At 39.5% G+C, this 9111-nt stretch overlaps 1 non-coding gene across 1 annotated transcript; it reads right to left on the reverse strand.

Annotated features, from left to right (window-relative positions):
- Positions 1–8597: 8597 nt before the first annotated feature.
- Positions 8598–8669, reverse strand: TRNAW-CCA. Its single transcript has one exon. It is a non-coding gene; the product is annotated as a tRNA-Trp (tRNA).
- Between the last annotated feature and the right edge of the window lie 442 nt (positions 8670–9111).

Genomic DNA, 9111 nt, shown 5'->3' on the forward strand with positions numbered 1-9111 from the left:
TGTTAAACTGTCAATCTGTAATGGTATGGGGCACACTGTGACAACTATGAATACATTACTAGAGGGGGCTTGTAGATGTCAGGGTTACATATCTGACAAAGAAGGGTTGCCCTGCACTGATGTGTGAGTCTGCTATTGGCATACTTCCCTGGATTCCTATCTGTGTCCAAGGTGATTGGCAGCAGTGACCACTAGCCGTGACAGCATGACACTTAAGAGATATGTATCGGGAAGAGCGCATGGTGTATGTACCTATCCTGCTGTCATTTGCAGGCATATGGGTTTGGAAAGTAGAACAGTTGTACATGGTGTATTAGTATACGCTTCATACAGCTACTACACACATTTCTTTACTTGTAAGACCTATGGAGAAAATATCTGTTAACGCTTTCTGTCTGCTTCTACAAATATTCAAGATTTCTTTAGTGTATATATGCACACATATCAGTACCATCAATACCTAGGATTCAAACCATGTCTGGTTGTGCTAAAATGAACAACAGGGCTATTTTTCATTGCACTGAGAAACTTATGTCTCTTACTTGACTGATTTCTGCCCAATACTCTCTGGGTTAGACAGTCTGACCTTGTAATCCTGACATTCATGTATGGCAGATAGTTATTGTACTGTGTATTAATCCTTTGAAATTATACAATCTGGAAAGCAAAGGTTAACACAAGTATGCAATGCAGCAGGGCACATCCTATAATACTGTAGACATTACTTTTCAGGGTTCAGATCTTAGAGCATACAATATTACATATTTCCTTTATATCTTGTTTTACAGCTCCACATTCTACTGTTTTGCACACTAGCTGGTTCTCAGAACAGCCTCAATTAATTCATGATGTCAGTGTCATATTATCTGTAAAAAAAACATGCACACATTCTATTTCTACAGCAACATACCAGAGTAAACAACAGTTTGTGGTAAAAATCTTTACTACAGTGAAATGACACTTTTATTAATGGATATCCTGTAGATCATTATTAGTATGACAAATGTCATTTATTCATTAGACACAGTGCACACTATATCTACTGCCAGTAAACAATGTACTTCTTATACTTTATGTCCCTTTATACTACAAGATAGATCTGTACTCACCAGTCTGTTGGCGCATCCGTGTCAGTCTGTCAGCATGGGTCTCAAAATTGCTAGCCCTCTCTGCTGCATCTGTAGAGGTGAGAAACAAACATTATGCATATCTGTCTATCACATACTCAGGCTAGAATTCGGTACAGCTATATCTGAGATACCTACAAACTGCTGGAGCATGGTTGTCCTGAGCATCTTTGATCCATTGGGCCAAGAGCTCCCCCTTCCTCTGCTTTAGGTCAGTATAGTGGTGACGTACCTGCTCACCAGTTCAGGGAATACCAGTGGCACTGGTGAGGTCAGATGAAAGATTGTCCCAGGTCTCCACTTTATACTGTGAGCCCTGGCACTGGCTCTGCAGCAGTCTGTCATCATGGTTTGGTGCAAGGAGCACAGCCGTGACCTTGAACTCTAAAATGCCTTAGTGCTGCACCAGAAAATGCGAGCCCTCTCCAACACCTGACATAGTTCCTTCACAGATCAAACTATAACAGGTTCTGGCTGTATTCCTGCCTGCATGGTTTAAATAAGGCCATATTCCTACTGTTTCCTGTCATTGAACCATTTCAAAAATGCTGAGCTCAGCTTAGCAACGCGGAAACCCACTAAGCAGAGATGAGCTATGCTTAAAGGGGTAGATGCTGAGCAGTGGTTAGCGGTGTGCAAGTCTGCTTAGCTGAGCTGAGCGCTGCTTAGAATTTACATCTAAGCAATGCTTGAACCAGCTAAGCAGAGCTGAGCACTGCTTAGCATTGCTCAGTTTTCATTTAAAAAAGATCAGGATTGTAGATTAATTCATCATTACTGACATATTATTAAGTGTATATGATTTAATTTACATGACATCCTCCTATGTGCTTTCATTACATTACCTTGGGGTGTGACTATACTGTATTGGACACTTGAGTATACATGAGTGATTTCATATATTATATGCCCACACACTTCCATTTTGGACCAGCTACACTACCCTGGGTAACAAATATCACTTACTACATAATTTAACATAAAAAATAATTTAACAATGCTTTCTCATGTAAAAATAAAGTGCCTGTCTTGGTACTCAAACAGTGAATGGCTACGTGTAAAGCTGGGACTTTAACCACTACACCAACTCATCATAAAGATTTTAGCACTGCATTTTTATTTAGCTCCTATGAGATGTTTAAGCAATGCTGAGCAGAGGGCTGTAACGTGCAAACCCACTCAGCTACACTTAAACTTAACTTAGAATGGAAAAAAAAATACTGAATGGATTTTAATTATGTGTATTTTAGGCTTTGTCCAGATTTTTGCATCTCAGAAGTTCAGAAGTATGGTCATGCCTCTCAACCTCTTACAGCAAGAAATCTGGACAAACCCAGATTAACAGTGGTAGAATGGGCAAACATGGGGCACATTTTAAATATTGCTCTTATGAACTCACAAGTTGATAGAATAACAGGTTTTGCATTAGCATGGATTTTCTGATGGGTATGCAGTCTGGACATTCTGCAGATATCTGTACAGTTGGGAAGTATGGCCCTAGTGCCATATGGCACTTTGACAATGCAGGGGGTGTGTGACAGTACCTGTCACACATCCCTCCATTGCTTCCTATTGTAATTCCTGCTTTCAGTGTCTGCGGACACTGAAAGCAGTTAGAAAGTATTGTATGCCACTTTGGCAATACAGAGGGTATATGACAGTTCCTGTCACACACCCCCTCCATTGTTTCCTAATTAATTTCATGCTTTCAGTGTCCACAGACACAGAAAGCAGGTAGGAAGTGTTGTATGGCACTTTCAGAGTGCAGGGGGCATGTTGGATGTGCGAGCACTACTAAAACATGCCACCTGCACTCAGTAGTCTTCGAGTCCACTTAGTCTTAACAGTAGCACACCTACATGAATATGCAAGGCATGCTGCTGTTAAGGCTATGTGGAAATGGACATGGTTCACTCCATTCAGGAATAGCACTATTACTGCATGGAGTTTATTGAATCCTGGTGATAGTGTTATGCAGGAAGATAAGAAAGATCTGCTTAAAGTGGAATTATGAAAGCCAGATCCCTACTATTAAAGTTATTAAGAATCTAAAGCATAATGTCTGACTATAACTAATCTGTCTTAGCTCATTTCTCATTTTGCCAGCAGTCTTTATAAAATATACATCTCCTGTAACCTAAAATTTGTCTTTGCATCTTCCAGTAAATCGCAAACCCCATAATTCATGCTGTGCTGTAGAGAACACTCCTTCTCCAGACTAGCTCCAAAACTGTGGACTTTCTTACCAATACATGTTAAATCATTTGCAACCTTTCCAGTGTTTCACTGTAAGCTGAAATCCTTCCTGGTAAAAGAAGAACAATGTAACTACTTCACCAGTTGAGGAATCACTTGCTTCCTTGCCCTCTTTCCACGTTCTCAGACTCATTCACTAATGTACTTTTTCTCTGCTCATCGTCATTCTCTATCACACTAACACCTGCACACCTTCACTACTCTCTTCCTCTTCACTTTCTCCAAACTACACAACTTATTTCTCTAGCCTTCCTTCTCATGCTTCCTGTTTTTCCCACTGCCCCTCCCTACGTTTCACTCCTCCTTACTCTACCATCAGGTCTATCCTCTCAACTGTCTTCCTATCCCTCTTCATGTATCACCTACATATATCTGTAAATAGCTGCAATGGGTTCTTAGTACCTCTTTTGTGCAACTAAGTCTGACCTGTTCATATGCAACCAAACCTACTCTTTGATATTCATTATGACACTGCATATCTCTGGGATGAACCTAAGAATGCTCCAGGTGAATCAATGTTCCACCATCGTCAACAAATAAAATAAAATAAAAATAAGTATTACCTTCAAAAGAATACTTGTTGGGAATTTTTATATCTATGCCTTTATAATTTTGATAACACTGCTAACAGCTAACGTCCAAGGCAGCAGAAAGAGGCACAATGATTTCACATTAAAGTAAAATGTATTGATTTCAATTGGTTCAATTTGATGATTGGGTAAGACTTAAACATATTGGAGTTATCTAGGTTCAGAATTCATTTATTTTTCCATATTCCCTAAATTTGTGTCAGAGAAAAATGTAGTTGTCTGTATTTGATTATTGCTTCTGATATTACATATAAATTGACTGAATTATTTAGAACATCAGTGGTCATGACAGAGTAGGAGGTAGCCTTATAGCTTGATCAAACCTCTAATATGACTGTTGCACAACCATTTCATGATTTATACTATAATGTACAAATTTACATTATTAGCGTGAAGAGATTTCACAACTGGAGTGCCAAGGAATAACCCTTTTCTGTGATTATATATGATAATTTACAAAGAACAAGGAAGAAATATGTTAAAATACAATGAGTGCATTACTTTGGAGCTACAAATGCTTGTGTGAATTTTCTGAGGCTAGTATGAAGGATCCTGATTGTACATCAAACATTTCAATGTGTTTCTTAATGTACAACAATGCAAAGACCAAATAAGTGATGGACGAACATATTACGCACATTCTGAGCTGATAATGAGAATCTGTGGATGCCTTTAACTATATTATCCTAATACTAAAATTTTAGAACATTTTTTTTGGTATGACCAGCTATTCCATATAATTATCTTACAGGCCACTTGGTGTATCTTGTTTAGAAGCCAAATTATTCCTGGAAAAATTATTATATTGACTGTGGAGAGCAGTACTATTGTATTCCATAACAAGTGTTTCTCAGGTTACTGAAATCTTGCTTATAGATATATAGGTTCATAGGTATATACTGGGCTAATGGTCACAGTGGCCTTTTTAAACACAGCCATGAACCCCAAATGTATCCAAGAAGCTTGGTGCCCTGGAGGTTATTTTCAGGGGTATGTGTAAACTAGGACATGTGTGGTCAAACATTTACAGGTTACCTTTATCCACTAGAAGCAGGCATGACAAGCCAGAGGTGAATGTCTGACTTCCAATCCACTAGTTAGGCTTGAATAGAGTCAGAGAAGAACTCCGCTTCACATGGATGGGAAGCCTGTTCCAGAGAAGGGGTATTCCCTGTGACACATCTCTGTCCTTCCAACATGTCCTATTTATGTCAGAAGCAAGGTGTTTGCCCCTGGATCTGGTAGCTCTGATGCTATTTGATTTGCCGATATATAAGAGGTCCATCAGAGTAAGATCCTGGGATGCCTTGCATGCCAAACATAGATCACCACTCAACAGTCTGAAGGGAGACATAGTATAGGGATAAGACTTTAAGGCAATTAACATAGCACAGATTGATAATGCCCTGTATCCTTTTGGTGAGGAAGCTCTGTAGACATTCCAGTTGTTGTCATGTACATATTGAAGTGGGCATTGTACTCAATGATGTATCTGATGAAGGCTGAGTATAGTGAAACAATGACTTTCTTGGACCAGAATGCTATAATACCCTTGCTTATAAGCTGAGAAATATAAAATGATCTCCTTACTGTCTTTGATACATGTTGGTCAAAAGTTAGGTCTCTATCATGTAGGTACAGTATCCCAACCTCTTGACTATTGGGTCTACTCTTAAAGGTGTGTTATCAATATGTTTATTTCCTGCGTAACTGACTTCCTAAAAGGTACTATTAAGAATTTCTTGGCACTGAATTTTAGACTATGTCTATGGCATCAGTTATTTGTCTGCTTTAAGTCTTCCTGGAGGATATTATTGTCTTGAGGAACTCTATGACTGCTGATAGTTTGTAATAATCTGCAAACTTGGTCAGGCAGAGGAACTTTATGTCAGCCTTGGCTTCCAAGAAGCAGATGCCAAAAAGGAGAGGATTCAGCACTGATTCCTGAAGGACTTTGCTACTGAAAAGCAGTTTTGTGGAGGTGGACTCCCTTGTCCTAACTTTCTGGGTCCTATCTGAGAGCTAACTGGCAATACAGCCTGCAACATATGGGTTATGCCTAATTTTGTGAGTTTGTTTACAATGCTTGAGTGAAGTATTGCATGAAATAACTTGTCCAGGTCAAAGAAGACAGTATGCACCATTCTGACCTAGTCCATTGCCATGGAGACCTTCTCAAACAAGTCTACCAGACTGACTAGGCATGGTCTGCCTTTAATAAAATTGAAATGGGTTGGATTCATTGTCTGGAGGGTTCCATTGTCATTATTAATCAGTATCATGATAATTCTTTCCATGGCTTTGTGTATGAAAGTAATCAGACTTATAAGCTCAGCTTTATGAGCACATTAGTTCAAACATGGACTCAGCTGATACCAGTAGATGAAGTTTTCCTGTAAGCATCAAAAATATTCAAGACTATATACAAATACGGGTTACCTTTAGTTCATCAACAGCTCACTCCATCAAAACCAACTTCATCAACATGGCAGAACATCGACAACTGGAGAGCCAACGTTTCCCACATGGTAAGTAACCATTTGGCCATCAACCTGAACTTTGCCCCTTACCCCCGTGGCAGTGCGTTCTTGGAGTTGGAATATTTATGAAGGGGGGTGTGGGGGTTATGCCCCCCACATTGGTGGGTTTGTTTTACTGGTAGTTGTTGAATTTGGGATGGCCAAATGGTTACTTACCATGTGGGAAACGTTGGATCTCCCATTATTGATGTTCTGCCATGTTGGTGAAGTTGGTTTCGATGGAGTGGGCTGTCGATGAACTAAAGGTAACCGACAAATACATATAGTATGATAATGTTTGCTGACATTACCCTACCATTGTATTCTGATGAGTTGATGAGTCTTCATAAAATTGCTCCTAATTATAAATTCACTATAATTTGCTTAACAGGAAGAAACCCCAAAGTACAAAAGTTTATTATGCTACAGTTTTTTTGACAGAAAGAGTCATCTACTCAGTCTTTAACATATGCATATATAACTGACCTGATAACTCATGAGTATTAGTGCAATAACTTTAGTACTATGTATTATATTCAGGATATTACATTTTCTAGTTAAGCATGCAGTTGCTCTTTGTCAGACTAGGATATCACCATTTCTGGATACTTTACTGATTAGCCATCTAGCACTCAATAACACATCTAATAGCTGAGGAGCTGTAAGGATATAAGAAGCTACCCCCCAGATTTCATAAACTCTGCAAAGGAACAGTGCAAGCCCTACACAAAGTGTACCATGGCCGTGTTTGCAGGTCCCCCACAGCAGTGTGCCTTGCATATTAATGAAGGCACACTACTGAGGGAGAGCCATGTAACATGGTTACTGAATCAGTGTAGGGGGTGTGGTACAGTGCTCAGAGATGTGTAACACACTCCCTGCAATGTCAAACTGCCAGACAGCACTGAAATATAAAAATTAAATGTGTGTATTTGGCCGTTCTTTTTTGTAGGGGATGTGTCACAATGTCCATAACACACCCCCAGTACTGTCAATATACTGAAATATAAAAGATAAATGTGTTCCCATCCCAAGTGTTTTTTTTTTTTTTAGCAGGGGGTGTGTTACATTGCCCAGAAATGGGTAACACACCCCCTGCACTGTCAAAGTTCCAGACAGCACTGAAACATAAATGTTAAAATGACAGTGTCCCCGTTTTTTTCTTTTCCTTCTTGTGTTTGTGCGGCATGGCGCTTAGCAATGAACATGTGCCAGTCATCTAAAAATAGAAACCATATGTTTTTAATTTTAATGGAAAAGGTCACGCTTAAGCATAGCTGAGCAGGTTTACACAGCATGTCACTCTGCAGTGCTTAAACATAACAAAACGCTGTGTAGAAATGTATAGCTGAAATCTTCACACCCATATTAGCTGAATGGTTAGACTCACGGCCTTGTGTGCAGTAGATGCATAGTTTGAACACCCAGACAGGCCATTCAGCTTTTGCATCTGATAGCATTAATATATATATATATATATATATATATATATATATATATATATATATATATATATATATATTTATTTATTTATTTTTATCGATGTAGTTATTTATATTTGTTAACCGGGTTAGTCCAGCTGGTCCAGAAGCCCATTATCTGTGGAGGAGAAAAGCCCCAGCTGCAAACAAGTATCCAATACATTACAGTCACACCCCCAGGATAATTTAATTAAAAAACATAGGGTTAAGTCATGCACAGTAAAATACATACACATAATAATAAAGTATCATTAATGAGCAATTCATGTGAAAATATGTTTTATTTATTATATAAAAGTGTGGTTTTCCCTTTTTTAAGCTCTACTAAGCACTGCTAAGCCAAGCTAAGCAATGCTTAAACAAGACCTGGTTTAGCAGTACTTAGCAACATGCAGCTCCACTTAGCTGGTTTGTGCACTGTTAAGCAATCCCAGTTTAAGCAGTCCTCAGCTCAGCTAAGCTGGTTTATACATAGATTCATAGATTCATAGATTAGTACTAAGCTAACTGCCCTTGCAAGCCATTTTAAGCCTAGCCAATTATCCCTTATGAGACTCAAACCCTGCACCTTGTGTTTGTAAGGCAAACACCTTAACCATTAGGCCACCCTCCCAACCCCTAAGATGACTTTGACGGGATTCGAACACACAGCCTTCTGATCTGGAGTCAGATGCGCTACCATTGTGCCACAAGGTCTGTCCTCAAGATTTTATCATCCCAGATGGGACTCGAACTCACAATCCCTGGCTTAGGAGGCCAATGCCTTATCCATTAGGCCACTGGCTAAGCATTGCCAGTTTAAGTACTGCTCAGCTAAGCTTACCAGATTTGCACAGTGCTAAGCTTCATTTAGCAATCTTAAAATGGTCCTATGGTAGCAAAGGGTGGGAAAACAGCCTTATTTAAGCTGAACAAGTGGGAATACAGACAAAACTGTTGGAGTTTAATCACTGCAAGAGCTATGGTTGGAGTTGGAGAGGGTGTGCGCTTCTGGGCACAGCTTTGGGGCATTTTGGAGTCCAGGGTCCTGGTTGGGCTCCTTTTCAAAGACCATGGTGACTGGCTACTACAGGGTCACTACCAGGGCTCTGAATACAAGTCAGAGGCCTGGGACCCTCTGGCATGTGACCTCACCATT

The sequence above is a fragment of the Protopterus annectens genome, chromosome 6.part0, assembly GCF_019279795.1.
Source record: "Protopterus annectens isolate FY-2018-M chromosome 6.part0, PAN1.0, whole genome shotgun sequence".
Taxonomy (NCBI): Eukaryota; Metazoa; Chordata; order Ceratodontiformes; family Protopteridae; genus Protopterus; species Protopterus annectens.